We start from the raw sequence: 22,029 nt of genomic DNA, 5'->3' as shown, positions 1-22,029 counted from the left end.
AAAGCCCAAGATTATCACACTGCCATGGGACCACAGTGACCTGTCCTGAGCCTTGTACAGGACACCTCAAATCAGCTTTGCCACCGCCTGTGCCAGGCGGGCACTGAGCCCTTCTAATCTGGCTTCTATTGCTGCAATTAGCTGGGGACAGCCCCCGAGGCTCCGGTGTGCTTGCATCAACAGCCTGACAAACCATCACACATAATGAGGAGAAAAATAAAATTCGGTGTAAGTACACATGGAAGCTAATTTTCTCAGGAAAATGTAAAGATTATTTTTTCAGCTTCCTTCGTGCTACTGCAGGGAAGTACAGTAGCAGCAGTTGTAAAACAAATTTTAATGATATGCCTGAATGTCACAGCTAAATCTCTGACAAGTTTTTACAATGGCAGCATTTTGATCTTTTTTTCTTTCCTCTTATTTGACCCTAGAGATTACAATCAAAAGCTTTCCTTTTTTTTTCCTCACATTAAAACATTCAAAATTTAACATTAAATCTTATTGGCAAATTGACAAAGCCTGTGATTCAGAATGAAAAAGGGAGATAACAAATACTGACGCTGTTCAAGGCAAAAAAAAAGTTATTTTTAAGTTTAAAAATAATTAATTATATTTTAATTTCTTGTATTTGCATATGCCATGGCGTGTTTGGGGAAGTCTCATTCTTTGCAATTTTACCTGGCTATCTGTGTAATGATACACCTGGTTGTGCAGCTCTGACTGGTTATTTCAGTCATCAGCAGGAATCTGAGTGCAGAGATGTTCTGTGAATGCTCATTTCCCTCTGGCTGTTTCAGAGACACTTGGGAGAAAGCGAGGAAGAAGGGCTGGCTGTATCAACTGCCCAAGCAACATGTGCAACTGGGGCAGTGAAAAAGATCAGAGAACAGCATCTGTATGTCTGCATCAGGATTAAATCAGAAGTCTCCAGAGCAAAACCAAAGCCCAAAGGAGCCAGGGGCTGCTGGTTGGAGGAACAACAGATTCAGAGCCTTAGAGCACGAGGCAAAGAGGCAGAGATGCAAAATGACCTCTGGCTGGGAAGATACCCAGTGGTTTAAAAGATGGGTGTTTTGCATAATACAGACATGAAAAGGCTCAGAGGTTTGGAAGAGTTGCTGGAAAACAGCGAGCAGCTGCTCAGTGCCATGTCTGGACAAGGAGTGCCCCTGGGTGCCCCAGCTGGTACAGGGGCCAGCAGAAGGACAGGGGATCATGCCCAAGGCCGTGCCTGCTCCTGGGGCGGATTGGGAAGCAATGGTCACAGACAGGAGAGGGTGGGGAACAGACTGGAACCTTGTCAGATCACTAAGCACACCCTTCAGAACAGACTCCTTCCATACAATCTGCTTATAGAAACACACAGTACACGGCAGGTGCTCTCTTCTCTGCCTGGATTTTTTGTGATAAACTCAGAATTATCTTAAAAATTCACCCACTAGCCCTGTTGAGACATTTTACCTGCTCAGAGGGTTCTCTTCTGCTTGCTTGAGAGGGGCGTGGGAGGGATGGGGAGGAAGGGGAAGCATTTCATCCTGGTCAAAAGCTGCACAAAGCAGCGTGGTGCTCTGAGCCCTCACACCCAGACAGGGCAAGGCAGGACCAACAGGAGCTCTGAGAGTTGCTATTGTGCAGCTCTCACTCCTGTCTGTTTTGTCATGGTAAAGGAAAAATAAGGATGATGGTATCCATAACTCTTCATGAGCATTTAAAGCTGAAGTTGTCGTGGTGCAGCTTAAACCAAGATAATATCTAAAATTTCCCTTTCTGAACCCTTCCTTTTTCTTCTTAAATGGCAGCTTTCTAAGTAAATATAAGCTGTCAGGAAAAAGAAAAAAAACAACAAAACACCAAGTACCATGGTTCTTCCTTTCTCAATCCTGATAAATAGATGTGAGTCTGATGACAAGGAATTCCAGTGAGCTTAGATTTCTGTTATACTTACATTTTACTCCTCCTAATATCTCAAAGATTTCTTTGCCCTTTCTGATCCTGACTGAAACTCAGCCAAGTTCCATTAAAAAAATATAGCTGCATAAATTGAAAGTTTGCCAGGAATTCCTTGTTGTGGCCTTAAGTACAAAACTATTACAGCCTTTTCCTCTTCAAAGAGATTTCTTGCAGCTTCATAAAACAATCAGTCTCATCCACTGAAATCTGCCTTTCAAAAATCCTTGTTGCTGTTGAAAGTCTTTGCCATCACTCTAGTTTTATCCCAGTTTTCCAGAGAGATCTATTGCTGTGTGCCCTTCCTTCATCTGCAGAGCCAGAGGTCTGTTATAACTTTAGCTAAATTCAACAAAATCTGTGGGAGAGGCCTGAAATGTACAGTCTAGGTTAAATTTCTAGTCTTCTCATGCCTCCAAGAATTCATTTCAGGGCCATATAGTACTGACACTGTCTTTCTCTAGAGCTTTATGTTTTCAAAGATGCAGAGAAAGCTGGTCTCAGTTCTCTGGGATTTTAATTGCTGACCATATATCACCCCTGTGTTTGTAACAAAGCAAAGTCTAACAGCACAGCAAACATGGATTAATCTGGGAGGCAGAGATGGTGATCTTTCATTTTCCCATTATTATTGATGCCATGTAGCCCAGATGAGCAGATCACACAGCGATGCTGCTGCCAGCTCTGCCAGCACACCTTGCTGTGTGGCACTAGGGACTGTCCTCCTCACACAGGGGAAAAGAGTTGAGAAGTTGGAAAATGAGAGTTCTGACCCGAGGACCTGACACCAGTTAATAGATTTAGTACTAAATGTAAATTATTGCTAATATAAGAAAGTGGAAGACAATTTTAGCTGTTAATGAGAACAAGTATGAAGTAATTATTTCTTGTCAGCTTTAATGAGAGACAGCAAAGAATGTACCAATGGATTACCACTTTATGCCCTCGTCTTCATTGCAATGAGCTCCATGGTGGAGCACATAAGATAATACAGGACAAGATGGAAAAATAACCTAAAAATCACTGCTGTGAGAACATCTGTAAAAGTCAAGTGCTGAATGAATTCAAGCTCTGCAAATGTTTGGCATTTGGCTTAATTTATGATTTTTTAATACATCCAACATGATCTTGATTTGAGAAGGAACAATAATGTTATACCAAGTAATTTGTTGATAATAATTTCTGTCTGGTTTTTGTAATTAAAAAAGTGATTAAGAAAGGCTAAGTCATTAATGCTTGAACTACTGCTGCTGGGATATGCACAGTAACACACAATTTATAAACTTTTGGCAGAGGGATTTATTTACTGATGCTTTTTCAAGAAACTTCTTTCTTTATGGTATTTCTAGAATGTGAGAAATAATAGACTGTGATTATGAGCAGAAAAGAGCAACCATCCTGATAAATGCCAGTGAATTGTAAAACTAGACCCATTACATAAGGATACAATTGCTGAATCTTGCAGCTCAGCTACTTTGTCTTTTGCACATTCATTACCTCAAGGATTGATGGTCAGGTTTGGTGGGTGGTTAGGAGAGCATTGGAGGAGCCAAAGCTTCTATGGCAAACCCAATGTTCAAGTTCTCAGTCTCAGAAGATGGTCATATTTTCCTCTACTTTTTTGGTTTCTGTATTTATTTTCCAGTTCTTAGCAAATGCAGAAGCAACAGAAGGGAATGGGGCAGGTCCACTGACATAAACAGAAATTATCAGGAGCCCCTTTCACCCCCTGCCACAGGAAGGCACAGACTGGTGTCTCGACACCCAAACACAACAGAATACTTGAGGAAATTTTTGATATCTCATGTAGTGCCTGAGTAAATGAGTAAAATGTATCTCATTGTTTAGTGGGATGTGTGTACCAGCCTGGCTGTGAGTCTGGAAGAGGGAGAGGATTCATCCCCTTCCCTGTTTGTGGGGTCAAGCCAGCATCCCAAGCCACCTGAAGCTATTTCAATGCAGAAATGTTGATTCAAGAAATTATTTGCCCACAACAGACCACTGTTCTTTGAAATTCATGTTGCTTATAACTTGGAGAAAACCTTTTCAAAATACATTTTTAAATTTTATCGTAAGTATCACAAGGTTCATTCTCTCAGCTGTTTTATCTTTTACTGCAATGCAGGAAGTAAGGGTAAAAGTCTGTTCTACTTTTACAAAGAGTAAACACTCAGGGTAAAACAGACATTTCTCTCTCTGCAGATATTTAAGTAGATATAGATATTTGATGTATTACAAATGTTGCTATCATAAACGTATCTCTCTAAGTGCATTATCAATGAGGACCAAACCACATCTCTTTTGAGAAAACATGGATTTTCCATACTAGTGTAGATAGTGATAGATTTAGGCTCAAGACTGTATTATGTTGGAGTCAACACTGTAGTTCTCTATACCTGCTTTCAATTTGTAGCAGTTTTCATGAACTGGAGATAAAAATTATTCTCTGTTACAGTGAGATTTATAAAGATCTATCAAACTTCAGACAAATCACATTCTGCTTGGTAATGCCACCTAAGAACAGCCAGAGGCTTTAAAATTTATTATGGCTCTTACTGAGGAACAGCATGGATCTTTGGTTACTCTTGTAAAAATTATGAAATTATGTCAATAAAGTTCTTATATTTCCCTGCATAAGGACAGTATAAGAGATAATGAAAGAATACCAGGAATCAAAGCTTTTGCTTTAGAAAGATTTACAGCTGCTGCTTCATACCATGAGTCAACACTGAATAATTAAAAGACTTGTAATTAAAGGCTAATTCAGTATAGATTGTGTCCTACAGCAAGGGGGCCAGTCCACTGTTCTCACACCATCGTGTGAGAGCTTCACCAGCCAGACAGCAAGAGTGCAATGACCCTCAGTAACCTTCAGCAGTGGGATGGCATCTCCTGCCACCCGTTCTGGGGGCAAAGGGATTATCTCACGAGGCCTTCAGTATCACACTTGGACCACTCAGTGCTCCAAAAGAAAATATCACTCTGTTTCATTTGGGTAAGTGGGGGCATGGGCTCCTCAGTCCAGTTGTGTTCTTGGTTCACTTCATGGTTCCTGGCCCATTTTGAGATGAACACCTTTTTCAGGGTCTCTGGTCACAGCCTCCAGTGCTTTTCATAAGCATGTTCAGAGCTGCTGTCTGATTAGAGGAATAAATGAAAAAGGGAGGCTCATGGGCACCTGTTATCCAGCCTGCAGACCCGTCTGCACCTCTGCAGCCATGCACAAAATTTACCCAGACTTTCTGGAACTGGAAGACTTCAGTTTGGTGACACACACAGAGAACTTACTCATCATTGCACTGATGAACAGGGAGAGACACAGTGTGGTAATTTAGCAAAGGTGGCTGTCAAAATTGAGGAGGTCTCATTTCTCTCTATGACACCTTGATGATTCTCTGGTTAAATTTCACTGGCCCTTAAGTAGTCTATCCCCACCAATCAATTGATTTTTTTTTTTTCTTACAGGATCTCATATGCCTCCTGTATGCATCATATATCATAGAAATTAGGTCATATTTAATATACTGAATCATAAACATTAGAGATGGAAAATCTCATTGAGCCATCAAATTCCTTTGTCAGTGGAAAAAGGTTCCCATGTAGAATAGAATTCAATTTTTAACATATAATATGTTCAGTCCTAAAATATTTCTTTTTTCAGTTGTTATTCCACGAAACTCATTTAGTCCTTGCTATCAGGAATTTTTATGATTATGTGAATTTTCTTTTAGAAACTTTGCTCCACAACTTTTAATTATATCTCCACATTGCTCTATCTCCAGAAAATAGCATTTGCAGGTAATAATCACACGCCTTCTTTCCAGCACTATTCAAAATATGAAAAGATGGATCTAAATATGGAAACAATCCTGTAATATCTATTTGCCAAGATCTCTAAATGCCCTGCATTTTATTTTCTTGTCATGATTTTTTTTTTTCTTCACAGTTTAGGAAACTGAAATAACCACTTTTCCTTTGGAAACACACTTTTTCATAATGGAATTGTAAATTACTTTTCAGTTCTTATTATCATGAAAAAGTCTGACTATGTTTTCTTATAAAATCTGTACTTTTTTTTTTAGCTAAGGTTAAGAACAAGAACAGGTTTAGTTATTTAGACAAATATATATTTGGGACTCTTTCATGCATTACAAATCAATTCTTTTAGCTGACCTGATGTTTTTGCATCAGATCAAAAAAATCAAACAACTTTGAGAGCAGGAAGCACTCCATCAGATATTCCTGCTTTTGATGGTAAAAGAAACAAAAGTCTCTCTGGAACCTCTCTTTGTGTCTTTTCTTCTCCCAGTGAGCACAAAGCCCAAGGAGAACCTTACTGCCAGAGTGCATTGAGGTGGGTGACAACCTATTTTTTCATTTGTATTTTAACCAGAGTGCACCAAAATGGGACAGAGCTGAATCACTGGGTGGGAGTGGGACTGAGCATGCTGGATCTTTTCTAGGGAGCACCTGGGGACAGAGACAGGAGACAGAGCCATATCTGATAAACCTTGTGTACTTCATCTGATCTGGGATAACCTATTTTCTGGCATCATTGGATACTCAGATAATGTAAAACAGCCAGAAAAAAACAAGAGAAAACACAGATCACAGGATAGCAGACGGGTTACTGGTCCCACTACCCTGCTCAGGTAGTCCTGGATCAGGCTGTCCAGGACTGTGTCCACATGACTTTTGAATAAGTCAGAGGTGGGAGACTCCACAACCTTTTTGGGCAACTTGTTCCACTGCTCACCATCACAGTAAAAAATCTTTTCCTGTTGTTCAGACAGCATCTCCTATATTTCAACTTTTGCCCTCTGGTCCTGTCACTGGACAACACTGAAAATGACATAGCTCTGTCCTCTTTGTACCCCATAAATCAGATATTTATATGCACTCACAAGATCCCCCTGAACTTTCTCAGCATGACCCCTCTCAGCCACTCCTCCCAGCTTTGTGTCCTTTGCAAACTTGGTGAGGGTACCCTGATGAATGCAGATAATCCTTCAGGCTTTTCCAGAGAATTCTGAGCATAAAGAATGTGACCAGAGAGGTTGGACTATTTATGAATTTTGATAATATAGATTGCTTTCTCTTAAGGCTTCCCAACCAACTTATCAGAACCTTTGGCTGCCAAAGGGTAATTCCTGACCAGTTTCTCTAATTTTCCCACTTGCAGCAATGTCACCATCCTGTTTGACCTTTCAAATCAATTCATCTTGAGATACATTATTGACTAATTTCCTGAAATTCAGGTGAAATGTGCCCATTTTTAACCTTGTCCTTCCTTATGTACAGAAATTACCTTATCCTCTGGTACTAGCATTGCCATTAGTCAGCAATCAAAATTCTTCTCCAAAGGCTTTTAGATTTTATTTGCTCTTTCCACTCTGATTTCACTGATGTATTTCATCTAATCCTGGTGCTTTGTCAACTTTTTAATAGTACTGAGAGCTTTAATTGCCTTATTATCTTCTCCTCTGCAGTGAGAGCCTTTTCTTTAGCATTTCTATTCCCCTCAAGTAAATCATGGACTCTGGAATATTACAGGTCCTCCATTTCCTGGGATGAAGAAATTGCCCAGACCCTTAAGGATATCTACTTCATCTCTCAGCAACATTTAATCTATCATGGCCCTTCTTTATCTTCCTAATAAATTTCCTTCTCAGGCAGCAAAGACTTCATCATCCATGCTCTTCAGACACAGCAGTGTCCAGCTGCTTGGTGTCATTTTCTTCTATTGTGCACCCAGGGAACCTAAGATCCCAGGGCTAAAAAATCAGTGGGATTTTTTTTGGTCAGGACTACAGACTAGGCATGGAATTCAGCTGGGGAAAAAAAATAAATTAAAAAAAAATAAAAAAAACAAAACAAAACAAAAAAAAACAAAACGAAAGAAAAAAAGAGTTTGCTGCTTGTTTTTCACAGAAAAGTTGAGAAAAGAAGCAAACTGCCCAGCCCAGAAGGATTTGACACTGTAGCAAACTGAAGTGCCTGCCAGTGTTTCCATGGACCTCTGGCATTGGGGAGCAGGGTGAAAAGGTGCCTCCTTCCCCAGTTCCAGACTGTTTTCCACAATTCCTAGATTTGGGTGCCTCATTATGTTGTCCTCTGAAGTAAAAGCACAAAGTGGGTTTGGATAACATGGAACAGGATGGATGCCTCAGCACTGGCTGCATTGCTGTCCTTGCTGCAGCCTCTCATTTAAATGGCTCTTCCCCTGTGCCCATTACTGGGATCAGAGGCAGAGCCCCCTCTCTCACTGTCCTAATGCCCTGACCTGCCTTTGCTCTGGCTTCATCAAACCTCAATGAGCTTAGTGTCTGATTACCCTCAGACCAGACACTGCAAACACCACACACAGGGAGCTGGAGGAATAAAGTGAGAAATTCAGGATTAAAATCTTCTACTGTCTTGCAAAGGGATGTTGTTTTATTTACCTGACTTTCCTATCATGCGCTCCAGGCTGTACACTTGCTCTGTGTGTCACCTACAGACAGATCTGCTGAACTGAGAATAAAGAGATGAATAATGTCACTGCCTGAACATAGCCATGAAAATCATAAATAAAAGAAAAAACATATTCCTGCTCAGAGGTATATTAACCAGAACTTTTATGTTATTTATGTTTTGCCTCAGATACACACGTATACCAGGAGAAAAAAAATCTAGTACTTAGAGTAAATCTACTGCACTTTGTTGTAAGCTTGGAAAAAAAGTGTTTTGATTGATTTCCTTGTCTGAGTTATTTAGAAGGAGCTGAAAGCTGGAGGGCTGTTAGATTCTGGTAAAGTGAGTGCTTTTCCCCCTGAATAAAAACATTTAAAGGCTCTCAGTGTTTGTGCACGCATTCCTGTTCCAATGCACGAATTAAATGTCAGCAGAGCCAGACCTTCAGCTACATTTGAAGGCAATACTGAAGTCAGTGCAGCCACATTGATTTATGCCACCTGAGGAACTGACCCAGAGTTGTTACTTTTCACTGGATGTCACATAAGGGTTATAAACGGATTTCTGACTGTACAGAAAAGAAAATGCAACGTGGAGAGTGACTTGAAACCAGAAGCTCTGTCTGAAAGGAGTGCTCTGCCTTGGGGTTACAAACATACCAGCCTTCATCAGACACTTCCAGTGGAAATGGTGTTATCTGGGCATCCAGTGTCCCCCATATTCCAAAGAGAAGCTGAAAAAGATCCTATCACTTCAAAGACTGGGCTTGTCTCTGAAAATTGTTTTCTTACCCCTGTTACAAGTGATGTCTATGATTGCAGTAGCAAGAATTTCCATTTTCCTGACAGCAGCTTTACTGTGGGTTGCAGAACAGTTTCTGTGCATTGCCCTTCAGCTACTGTACCTAGGGCTCAATATGTTATTCAACTATTTTATGTTTTTTTCACTAACTTGTCTGTGCAATGAGCAACCAATACAAGTACTGCGGCAGTAAAAAGACTATGGGTTAAAAACCTAAAAACACCCCATGCTGTGAAGCATTTAAATTCTTAAACTAGATTTAAGGCTTATAGTTCAAATCTGGCTTGGAATGGATGCATTTATATGGGTTCTGGCAGAGCCCCTCTGGCTTGTAGCAGCAGGGGATTTGGTCCAGCTCGATATGGTGAATTACAAGTTTTCTAGTGAAACACTGAGATTTGATTGTTTTATTTTGTAGCAGCATTAAATAATCCAAAAACATTTGTCTTTCTGTCTCCACTAAATATGTGAACAGTTTAAACCTGATTTTTGACTCATAAAAAACCTCAGTTAGATGGAAAGGCTCACACCTGCACGTGCTCAGGTTACATCCAAATTGAAACAGTAAGATAGAAGCACTGTATCTCCATTTCTGGTGAATTGTTTTACTGTTTACAGATAACCTTCTTTAATAACACAGTCCTTTTTGTTTGGATAAATTAATTATTTTACAGAGTAATCCAGACAGGTAGGAATCATCTTTCTTACACAGAAATAATTATGGTGGAGAATTTTCTGGGTGTGTGCTGCTGCTTCAGAGACAACAGGCTTTGGTTATTACCCCTACACACACAAAGTGTGCTGTGCAACCTTCTCTCAGTTTTACTTCCTCTGATAAATAAGGAATAACATAATGCAGCAGATATTTTCCTGAATAAACAATAATTCATGCTAAAATGTACAAAAATTTTGGGATTACTGAATAGTCCCAGAAATATCCTAGAGTTATCTATCTATAAATAATATGACCAGAAAGCAGGGGTTTAAAGCAAACCAAACTCAGCAAACAAAAAATCACAAGTCATTATATTAGTAATAAACAAATTGTGATCCTTATCCAGTGCACAGAGCTACTCATTCCAAACTAAAGGCAGTGCTTTTGCCATGTCATCCAGCAGCTCGCTCATGGCTGCTGGGAACTGATAGCTGGGAACCAATATTAGCACTTCACCCACTTTAATGTGTGAAACACATCACCTCCAGGAATTCTGCATGGCCTTTAACTTGCTGTTTGAAAGTCACAATCAGTGTCTAACCTGCAGCTGGGAACCAGGCTCACTGATGTGGCATGTGAGTGTTTAACAGATTGTCTGTGTGTGTGTGTGTGTGTGTGTGTCTTGAAATTTTGGTGAGCCCAGATGATCCAATCACAGGCAGCAAAGAGCAGCACGTCATGCAACTCCAGGTTCCTTATCATCCTTCATGGGAATTACTTTGAAGGCACCACGAATCGCTGTTAAATTGAGGATTAGTGACTTTGGGGAGCAGACAGAAGGAATGCTTGCTGCTTCAGATGAAGGTGTGATGGTTAATGAGAGAGGCAATGACAGCCACTCAGCCTCGCAGCTTTTCCATCATGTGTCACCATACAAAGGGCATTGCAGATGTCAGCTGATAAGGGAAGCCTAAGTAGAAATGACATAGTATTAGAGTGAAAGAACACAGAAAGTGGCTGGGCTGTCATATTCTGATGAGATAAGCCACCAGAGTTTCCTTTTCTCAGACACCTATTACACAAGTGCATCCCACCTCCCAACATCCTGCAGTCAGAAGGGGCAGAAAGAAAGAGGTTTTGAGCTTTGAAATTTTCCGGGGTTTTGGTTTTCTGAAACACCAGGAGAAATGAGGAATTGGATGAAAAATTTAAAATTTCAGGATTAAATATTTTTGTGTGAATTTTAGCCTTGATGTTTCTGAGCTATCTTTAGTTCAGGTACCAGATGTTCCTGCTTGCTTTGGAATCAGTATCCAAATCATTCACTCAGGCTTCTACTGTGAACATAACAACACTCAGCAAACTCACAGTGCAGGAACAGAGTTCATGGAAGCAGTATTGTTAGCTTCGTGGGTGTCTTGGTTTTGAGACAAATTAGGAGGAAATTAGTTTACATTTGTTTGAAGTCTTGAATTTAGAATGGAGAGTTCACTGGTAAAATTCAACAAATATTCAACAGTACAAGGCAGCTAAATGACAGGATCACGGCCAAAGTAGCCTTGAAAGAGCAATTTTCAGTGAAGTATAAGGGCAGGAGAATGGGACACCTCCCTTCTAAAAGGGGCGGAGGAGCTTCTGAAGACTCAAGTTTTGTAAGAGGCTCTGTTCTGCATTGCCACCGACAAGAAAGTGTGGCAGGATTTGTCACCAGGTATGGTGATTCTGTCCCTCCCAGAAAACTAATCCAATGTGTCAAATAACTTGGGAAAATATCATCTTGAGGACTGGACTGGTTCTGTTTGTCTCATATTTTATATGTGACCCCAAACTTCAAGATATGCCCCACTGAAGGAAGACAAGTAGAAAACACCCTGGTTAGCAGAGTCATCTTGAGATGCCTGTTGTCTTTCACACACAGTGCAGCTCACATTACTGCTCTCTTTAAATGCCCCACTTATTCAGTGCTGAATTACAGCTGGACAATTCATCCTGGCCAAACTAAATAGGATAGTTGCACACACTGCAGCCTGTCTGTCACAGGTCATCATTATGATATTAATGACCATCTGTAAGCAAAGTACATGGGCAGGGTATGATTAGTGCAAGCAATTTAGCCACTATGCTTTTGTCAGTGTGAATGCAGTTTAAATTAAACTGCAGTTGGCTGCAGCTGAAGAAGCTTTTACTTAGCTCATAATGAGCAGATTCCAGTTTTCCCACAAAATCCTTTCCTTCAATAACTACTCACAAGGAGCTTGCAAAGTCTCTGTGCCTACATCTTCTATTTCTGCTCTCCTGGCTGGGGAAACTCAGCAGGTTCCAGATCAGACTTTCCCCTTCTTCCTTTCCTGTGAGTGAAAGACAATTTTTGTGTAAATCACAGTTCTGTCTTTTGTACATGGGTACTGATGATTTGAATGGAAACATTTCACCATTTATTTTCTTTTCTCTTCTGAAGCCAAGGTAAAAGCCTGGCTTTGATTGCTGGAATTCAGTTCTCCCACAGTAGTGCAAATTAGTCGTCCATTGTGCAGTTTTACAGCCAAGGGAAGACATAAGACTGTCTTAGAGCCAGTCTCTAGGGAAGCAGTACTCCACTCCATTCTGCTGTTTGTATCTCAGAAATCCTCCTGAGTGCAATTCAGTGACCATTGAAGCCAGCTGGCATTGAACTCTGTCATAAATCCAAATCTCATGATGGACAGGGTTTAAAAATCCCTTGACACGGGAAAGCTGTGGATGATTCTGCTGCAGTGGAGAAAAGGTCTAAGAGGAGCCATGGCTCTGTGCTCAGGAGGAGAGAGCTAGGAGCAAAGGGGTGGTTTAACCTCCACTTCTGGCACTGGTCAGGCTAACACTAAGGACAAGGTATTGCTCTGATATCTGTGATTTAAAGGTAACGCTGGAAAGCCAGAGAGGGCAGTGTAGAACCAGGGCAATAACTTAAGGATGACGCAGCAATGATGAGCTACTATGGCAAATAGAGGGACCAGTTCATCAGGACAAACCCGGATACCTTTACTGAGCATAGGATTTAGCAGATGTATGCAAAGAGTATCTGGAACCTGTGTAAGTGGTGAGGCAGATTTGTGCTCCTGGCTTTAAGCTCTGTGAGTCTGAGAGGCGTGACAGCCTTGTTACAGGCTTCAGGAGCAATAACCCTATTTTCCCAGCTTTCTGAGCAAATAGTATTCTGATTGAATCCAAGTGTGCTGGCTTGCACAGAAGCAATGAGACAGCTGATTCCAGTTACAGGAGAATTGCCTTGAAGTGAATTTGGGGAGGTTGTTAATAGGCCTCTGGGGTGCTTGCTAGAAAATCATAAGGAGTTGGAGATTTTATTGAATTAAAAATAAATATGCTGGACAGAGCATAATTGGGGGTGGGGGGCTGGGGAGGAATTGGCATGATGTAATTTAAGGAGTGTAGGCCAATCTTGGCTTTTTAGTTTTTTTATGTTTTTTTTCCATCTCTTTTGTCTTGTTGTTTTCTTTGTTTTTTTTCTTTTTGACTTTTAGTTTTGATCTTCTCACACTACTTTTTCCATTTATTTCACTTTCTGTTCCCAGCCTGTTTATTTTGATTGATGCTGATGTGGAGGGTTTAGACCAGCTTACAACTGTCCCCTTTCTTGCCTTAGCATCTAGTCCTGGCCATTCCTGAAGACACTATTGGGCTGGGTGGATTTTTATTTTTACCTTCTATGGATGTTCCTATGCTGTCATACTGTTGACAAATGCACTTTGAATGTCTGAAGCCCATGAGACACTGAGGGTTCCCATATTTCTTACCTACAGATATACTTTGAAAACTTACTCTCTGTTACTCTGAAGACTTTCTTTTTAACATCTCTGTGTTAAGCACAATAGGCAAAATATTATGTGTTATTGTTACATTAAAAGTTCATAATTTATATTCAAAATCTATGTTGATGCCATGGTTCTAAATAAGAAAGAATTAAATGCAGCCAAATATTTCCATACAGAAGACAGAGGGAAATTATGAATCTTCTCATTATGAAATTCCTTTATTCTCTGACCAGCTGGCTGGAACTTTTGGAAAGAGCAAACAGATTATTTCTGGTGTTTGACCAGCACTGCCACATATTAGAGACACTTATCATAAAGTGGACCCAGCGGGACAGCTGTTAGAAAGCTTCCAAAATAAATTTTGCCTGGATTTCTGGCCAACAGCTTGGTCTGACCCTGATCAAATCCCTTCTTATTTGGCATTGCTGAGCATGTGTGCCACAAGTCTGTTTGCTTGGCATTATTGCTCTGGAATACTTATTCTCTAAGCAATAATAATGTTTGCTTTTACATGTGGAAACATATTAATAAGTGAAGTATTGTCACTGTTGGACATGAAATGATTCACACAGACACAGCTCAATGTGATAGATAAAAAAGAGTAATTTATTCTGTTGTTTCAGTATTTATAGATTCTTGACAACAGCCAGGGATTGGATAGTCAGGTTACCACCTTCCCAACCACACTGGCTGTGAGAAACGTCCACCAAGAGACATTCCTTTAATGGAATGTATAAACATCTATGTTTATAGTTACTTTCCTGAGAAAGTGGCTAAAAACTATGAAAACAAGATCAGAAGGTTTAATTCTCAGGGTGAAAAGGTATAACATAAGTTATTACGTTAGGTGCTCACCTTGTATTGCTTATTCTTCTTGTATATAAAAGTCTGAGATGTCTGAGCAGCAGTGAGGGCTGTTCGTAGGTAATCAGCTACATACTCTGAATAATTAACAGGAAATAGCTCATGATCAGTTTGTGGAGGAAATCAGGACTTGCTCTGATTGTCATTTTGACTGACATCTGGCTTTTAAGTAACACATTATCCCATTCTCCCTAATTTGAGAATAGCTGCTTTTGCACAGGGCTGCTCACGACAAACATCTTGCACTGGGACAGGGAGGGAAGGAAGGCTGCCGTGTTTGATGTTCCCTCTCTTGGTAAGTACAACTGCCCTGAGACCTCCAGGCCCAAACCCCACAATTATATGGGCTAGGCCACCTCCCTCCAATGCTTAGAGAATTCAGATTTGACAGACTATCAGAGTAGGAAAGAATTTCATCCTCATTGAAAACAAGGAAACTTGTGTGGCCCTTTACCACGGTATCGCCACATCATTGTTTCAAAGCCTCACATCCCAAAATTTCTTCCCTTTTGCTCATTCCAGCCACGTAAGGAAAAGCTTGTAGGAGCACAGAACTGTGAAGTGCAAAGGGAATGTTGAGTTTGCCATCCCATAATAAACTAGAATTTAGAATCCTTGCTCAGATAAAGAACAAACTCTAAATAAATTCAACAGCAGTGGCCAATATCAGCATATTGTTACTGAGGTGAAAGCTTCCTAATAGTAGCTAAAATAAAATTGTTCATGGTTCATTGGTCTCGTGCTAGCATTGTCCTTTAGCTAAATCACTCTTTTTTCTGGAATTTACATCACCATGCTACTGGCCTGAGTATCTCTCTGACTATGAATTGGCTCCCTTTACTATGCTGTTTTGGTTTTGCAAATTGAAGAGTAAGACTTTCAATCTCCTCTCATAAAATATATTCTCCTTTATCTGACCCAATCAGTGCATCCACTCCTTAAATCCAGTCTTCAGACTGAGTTCCTGTCAGTGCCTTACACAATGGCACTCATACTTCCTCCTTAATGTTGGGAATATCTTAACAGATACCATCTATTATTTCAGCTGCTCTTCTTACTCAGTCCACAACACATTAATGACTCTTTGAAGAATGTTTTTTCTTCTGAAATCCCTGAGCATTTTCCTCTTTGCTGTGTCCAGCTCATGAACTCTCTAATAAGCTCTCTCGTGTCTGCATGACATGCACCTTGGCTATGAAACCACATTACATTTCTAGCATTTTTCATAGTACTACAATTCCTTCTTTGTTTTCCAATGTCTCAGTGACGCCTCTCAATCCTGTGTCATCAGCGAAGATTTATAATTTTAGAGCCAGACCACCTAGTGAAAAGTGGTCCCAAGACTTTTCCTTCTGGAGCTTCACTAAAAACTTCCTCTAATCCATTGCCATATCCCCTTCAGTCAGTTCCTCACTAATTAAATTATTTGCTTTCATCTCCAGCTTGCTCAGTTTAACTATTAATTTCCCAGGTGCTGAGTCAAGGGGACATTTCATCCTAAGGAAAAATAACTGTCTTACTGAGTGAGAAGCCTGAGTCTGAGAAAACTAACCTTCAGTAAAACTTTTTCTGTGCTTCATTTTCTTTTTCTTCCCTTCAGAATTGATTCTTAAGCATTTTACAAACTAGATCAGAATGTGTGGCCTCTAGGTACTAGATTTTGCTTCCTCCCTCCCTCTTTCCTTATATATAGAGACTCACAAATACAAAGATTCATTTTGATACTTATTCTCAAAATTTCATAGTCCAGTTTTTTGAATTCCAGCACTAGAGAACACTCAACTCACCCAGATTACATCTCCAGACATTGTCATTTCCTTTAGCTCAGCCCCACCTCTTTAGAACATCTATAACTTTACTTGATAAAATCACAGAGCTGGAAGGGAAGGTTCATCACCTAATGCCCTGAACAAATCATCCGTAGCTGCATTATTTTTAACTCTTGATTGTCCAACTCACCCATAAACATTATTTTGAAGATTCATTAACATTGCCAGACAATAGATTAGACAGTTTGTCCGTCCTTATCATGAAAATTTCCCTTGTGTCTAGCAGGGAGTTTCCTCATCTAAAATTTAGACTCATTAGTTCTGGTTCCAGCCATCATGGACATGGAAAGCAGACCTTATCTTACTTCTGTCTCTGACAGCCTTTGGTCCTTTTAAGTGCTCAAGTTCTTCAGTAACACAAAGAGCCCCAGTTCTTTACCCACACACCACTGGTTGTGTCAGTGAAGGTTGTGACCACTCTTGCTCCTGTGTTTTGGACTGTATCTTTCTCAGAACTCTAATACTCAGAGCTCTAAAACTCTGCTCTAATAAAACAAAAATCTCACAGAAGCTTTCTTAGTCCTGAGTCAGACACATGAATTACTTTGTGTGCTTTCTCACAGCACTCCTGCCTGAACTCAAAATGACACCGCTGGCTCATGGCCACCTTTGATCTGCTATAACCCCAAGGTCTTTGTGCATAAAATTATTGCCAAGCCCATTTCCACCCTGCTCATATAGGTGCAGTTAGTCATTCCTGCCCAAATATTATTTACTTTGCTATTTCTCCCTAATAAACTTAATTCCATTCATCTTCCTGCTAATTTTCAGAATGTCCCTTCAATAGACGAGTTCATTTGGAATTTTCAGTGAGCCTGTAGTCCCTTCTTGCTCCATATCCTCTGCAAATTTAATAAACATGCTTCCTATTCCATCATCCTTGTTAATGAAAATATTGAATAAATGCAGACCTAGGACAGACTCCTGCAGAATGTCACTCAATACACCCTTCCATTTGGATAATGAACCATTGATAAGCACTTGGTATGTATAGATTTCCAATCACTTTTTCACCCCTCTCATACCAATTTCATTTAGAGTGTTTGCCTGGCTTGTTAATGAGAATGTCATGTGAGAGAGTGTCAAAAGCCTTATTCAGGTCAAATATGCCTGTTGCTTCTCCCTCACTCGCACAGCCCTCGATCTGGTCACAGAAAGTTGGATAGATGTGACACAGCTGGCTCATGACAAACCTATAGCATGTGCTGCATACCCACTCCCACCTTCCAGGGGACAGCTGGTTCCAGACTTCTGCTAGAAATCAAAATGAAGATTGGTGGCCTATCTCCTTCACAGGATTTCTGGTTTTTCTTCCTTAATAACCTGAAATCCCCTGGCCCCACTTCCTTTTACACACTCATGCTTGGCTGTTACTGCTTTATGCATTCAGTGTACCTTTTATTGCCTACTTTCTCTTTTGTTTTATCACATGTTTGAAAAGATAAGGCAGCATGTTTATTAGCTGCAAAGCTCCTGCTTGTATTTTCTCTCTGTCATGGAAAATATTTCAGTATTTTTAATTACCTCTGTATTTGCATTTCTGCTCTGTTCTGTGAGGTTTCTCTACCACTGGCTTTACAGATGAAATGGAGGGTGGCAGGAAATGTAAAGCAGGGGTCAGGTTCTCCAATACAGTGGTTTTCCTTTGCTTCTGGAAGCATCCACCATGCAGAGGAATGACGTGTTTATCTTCAGAGCAGAGAGTGTGCCCTGCTGGCACTGCACATATGTCCCTCAGACACATTGCAAAACAACTGCACATAACTGCAGGGGATTTTCCCTGTTAAAGCTTTTGCAGTCTTCTGAACTCTAAGAGACTGCAAAACTTCTGGTTGTCAGCCCAGAGAGCACTTTCTAAGTTTTCTGCTCTATTAAGCAAATCTATCCACATTTGTTGTATTTTAGAGTGGTTAGACTCACAAAACGTGGTTTATTACACCATTGAAATACTCTCATTCATTTTTAAAGGTCAGACAAGATCAATCAAAGCAAATCAATTTAAATTTTAAAAATTGTGTTAATGTGACACCGTTGTGGTAACGGAGATTGAGGAAGCCCTGGTTTCAGAGGTAAATTAATATAAATCTAGCAAAATAAATGAACTTCTGCTATTGTGAAGGCTAAGAACAAAAGTGATTCATCAAGTGAAGGAAAAGGCATTTGGGGCTGGGTCTGAATCTGATGTAACTCTAGGGAATGATGCTTATTTTGAACCAAATGAGAACTTGTCCAGTACCATTAATTGAACAGCATAATTAGTTTCTGTGGGTATATCTTTTGGATTTTTTTTCCCCTAACCACTTCCTGGCAGTGTTATTAACAGTATATACATCTCCCAGCTGAAGCTTATCTCCATATTAAATATCCAGGGTGAAAAATGGCTGAACATATTAGTGAACTTTATTGCCTCCAAGTGCATGTTTGCTAAATTTGAAATCATTACAATGTTTGATAGTCTTGGTCACTAATTCCTGTTTAAAATTCAGGAGTTCAGACAATATTACAAGCCGTGCTAGTAGCCTTGCACAGCTCTCAGCTGAGTCAAGACAGAGAAGATCATGTTGGAGGCTGAGCACAGGGAAGAGAAATCGTCTGTCTGATGAACTTTCCTGCTCTTTGCAAGTTCTGAGGAAACTTGGGTGAGGCAACTCAACATTCCATGGCATCTCAAAAATGTAAGGTCTTCCTGCAGTTTTTTCCTGCTTCTTTCCCTGTCTACTTCAGAGGTGGAGCAAGCCTCTAATTGCTGAGGTGGTGATGAATTCCAGCACTCCAGACAGAATTTTGGGCACAAGTGGCAAGCTAAGCACTGACCTTCCAGCACGTGTCAGTGTCTTTATGACTCACTTTTTTTGAATCACTATCTAATCACACTCAGTCCTGTTTGTATTAGAGGATGTGAATGGGTTTTTTTTTCACACTCCCTCCAGTATCAGACTATGCCTCCATTTTCTCTTTTCAAAGGAAATAATTCTATTTTATGCAGAAGTCAGGGAGGGAGAAAATAATAAAAAAAAAAAACAACCCCACACTTTTTTCCTATTATATTTCCAAATTCCAGCTGGATGAGTTTCAGCTGAATTATCAAAGGGGAGTGTAGTGGCACCAGTCTGGAGCAAGACTCAACTCAGCAGCACAGGACAGCAGCCCATTAATGTAAGGACAGGGCTGAACAAACTGCTTGGAACAAAATATCCTGGTTCCTTCTGTTCATTTTTAGAAGCCAAAGCAACTTCAGCACTCTAGGGAGCTGTTTGAAAGTCCAGAAAAACCTACTTCATTATCTACCACTTTTTACATTTACAAGATCTACTTACAACTAGGACCAGAAATGCTGATGTTTTGATTAAAAGTTGCCTTAAATTTTGGTTGACATTAACATATTTCTCACAAGTCTAATTAACACACCCTGCTTTTGTCAGTTTCACAGCCCAATTGTAGTGGCTTCCAAGCTTTGGATACACCTCACCCTCTGAACTTGCAGATGCTTTTCCTCACCAAGTCCTTATCTTTAAAACTGCTCGTTAATCAAGGCCTCCTTAAATACTTCAGCAGATAATAATCAATAGCAGCCTTAGTAAAATTTAACTGCCTAAAGGTTTTGGCAGTAGAAAAGACTCTGTTTACTTCTTAAAGTGAGCATTTCTGAGTTAAAATCCTTATAAGCATAAAGAGTGAAAAAAAATGCATCTTGGAACTAAATTAATAGTAAATTAATTACTGTTGTATTATAATTATAAATTAAATACTATTAATTTGCTCTGGTGACAGCTTGGAAAGCTTTGTGAGCAGCACGGCTGCATGGCAAAGGCAGAACCATTTCTGCAATCCTATCTCAGAAGAAAAAAAACAAACCTCAAAACCTTCTGCTGTGTCTAAGGAGGAAGGAAAACCTCATGGATATGGCACTGGATGGGAGATCATGAGACCAGGTTTTCCTGCCTGACCTTTTGGCTGCTCACTTAATCTCCCCATATTGCAATTAATAGGCCCGTCACTGGGGATAGCAGCGCTCCTATCTCTTGCTCTCTCATCACATCTGTCACGTTTGTTTTACTCTTTGGATGACAAACTTTCTGTCTGGTAGTGCCCTTTTATAATCTCCTTTTACAGTCCTCCAGGCCTTGGTGCAGGCTGCTTTAAAAACCAGGTAAGACTATTGGTTCTGAGCAGTGGAGACGAAGGTCTGCCTCGGAAAGCTGGGCATCTGGACAAACTGTGCAGTGATTTATTGGCAGTCATGTGGCCACAGCAGAGTAGGAGAAGGAGGAAAAATCAGAGGGACAAGGTGAAACTGTGGCTAAGGTTGGGGGGGATGTAGCTTTTCTTCCCCCTCTGGCTCTAGTTTTTTACCTCTTTTGGTACAAAGTATGCAGTCTCTTTTTGCTGGGCACAGTATTGCCTACACCACGAGCTGGCTGTGACTGAAAATTTCCAAGCATTTGTTGTTTTCAGAAGTCTGCAGCTCCCTTTGCTAGTGGAAAGCAAACAGACCCTGATGTTGCTCTAATGGGTGGGGTTTTCCCCTCTCCTTTCCGTCCTCAAGCATCCTAAAATAGCCATCTCAGTTTTGGTCATCAGTTCTTCAAGGGGAAATTATGCCAGGGAATGGAAAACTTTTTTTAATGCCAAGTTTTAGCAATTATTGTGTCAGGTTCCAAATGTCTGGAAAATAGGGTTTCCTAATGGAAACTGACCCTTGTGTCACCCAGATAACACTGCCACTGGAGCTAATATCATGTGTCTCGTGATACTGACTGTCAGCTTGAATTGATTACCCAGGATGTTCCCCCCACACCCTGCTGTAAGATGTCAGTGCTCATATTTATAACTGGCCTGTATCTGCATACCTAACAGTCTGTATGTGCAAAGCCTTGTCCTCATACTCTCCATAAATGTTTATTGAAGAGAAAAATATGATGTTCAAGATTTCTTTCCCCCCTCCCATCATTTATGCTATGAAAGAAATTTATTGGTATTATGAAATAATTTGTACATTTGAAAATTTGTTGTAGGTTTCTGAAGTTCACCACAGCTCTACACTGATGCATTATATAAGTATTTATTTATGACCTGTGTAGATTTAATAAAAATGACCCAAATTTCAAACTGTATTCAAGTGTCAATTGATACTTAACACCCAGGCTTACATTTATTGTAAAGATTATTTTCTTGAATGCTGGAGAGATGAAATATTGAAATCCTTAGTTCCAGTAATTTCATTTTTTATGGTTCCTGGAGACATCTCCCTGAGGACCCAGAGCATGATGGCATACTTTGGTAAGGAAATAAAAGCCCAGCTACTTAATAAGCAGTCTGTACCTTCATATTTTAAGATATCTAAACAGTATTTGCATTTCCCAGACCGGTACAACTTCTGACAACATCTCAAGCCATCAGGTAAATAAGAGAAGTGAATGTTCCCTTACTTCATAAAAAGGTTGTTTTTGATGTTTAAAGCACCATATTCCATTTCATTATGGCAATGCTGGACAGACTTAATGAATGTTTAACTTTGATCCTTGAGATTTGATGTGAGGAATATCAGATCTCAAGAAAAGCAGTAGGATTTGGATCTGTATTCATCACATGTTTGTAAAAGGAATGGAGGATGAATAGCTGTGCCTTTGAAGGAGAGGAGCTGAAGAAGAAAAAGATGCATATTTTAACT

The 22,029-nt window shown here is 40.1% G+C and overlaps 1 long non-coding RNA gene across 1 annotated transcript; it reads right to left on the bottom strand.

The window, feature by feature from the left end:
- Positions 1-10,408: 10,408 nt before the first annotated feature.
- LOC148184037 (uncharacterized) lies at positions 10,409-12,982 on the bottom strand. Its single transcript, XR_015773008.1, has 3 exons — positions 12,873-12,982; positions 12,105-12,204; positions 10,409-10,826 (listed from the first exon to the last, which is right to left on the bottom strand). It is a non-coding gene; the product is annotated as an uncharacterized LOC148184037 (long non-coding RNA).
- Between the last annotated feature and the right edge of the window lie 9,047 nt (positions 12,983-22,029).

This window comes from Pseudopodoces humilis, chromosome 7 (genome assembly GCF_049639895.1).
Source record: "Pseudopodoces humilis isolate 2021_Gansu_Grassland_sample_001 chromosome 7, ASM4963989v1, whole genome shotgun sequence".
In the NCBI taxonomy this organism is placed as follows: domain Eukaryota; kingdom Metazoa; phylum Chordata; class Aves; order Passeriformes; family Paridae; genus Pseudopodoces; species Pseudopodoces humilis.
The sequence above is the reverse complement of the archived record's forward strand: the minus strand, read 5'-3'. Positions and strand labels throughout refer to the sequence as shown.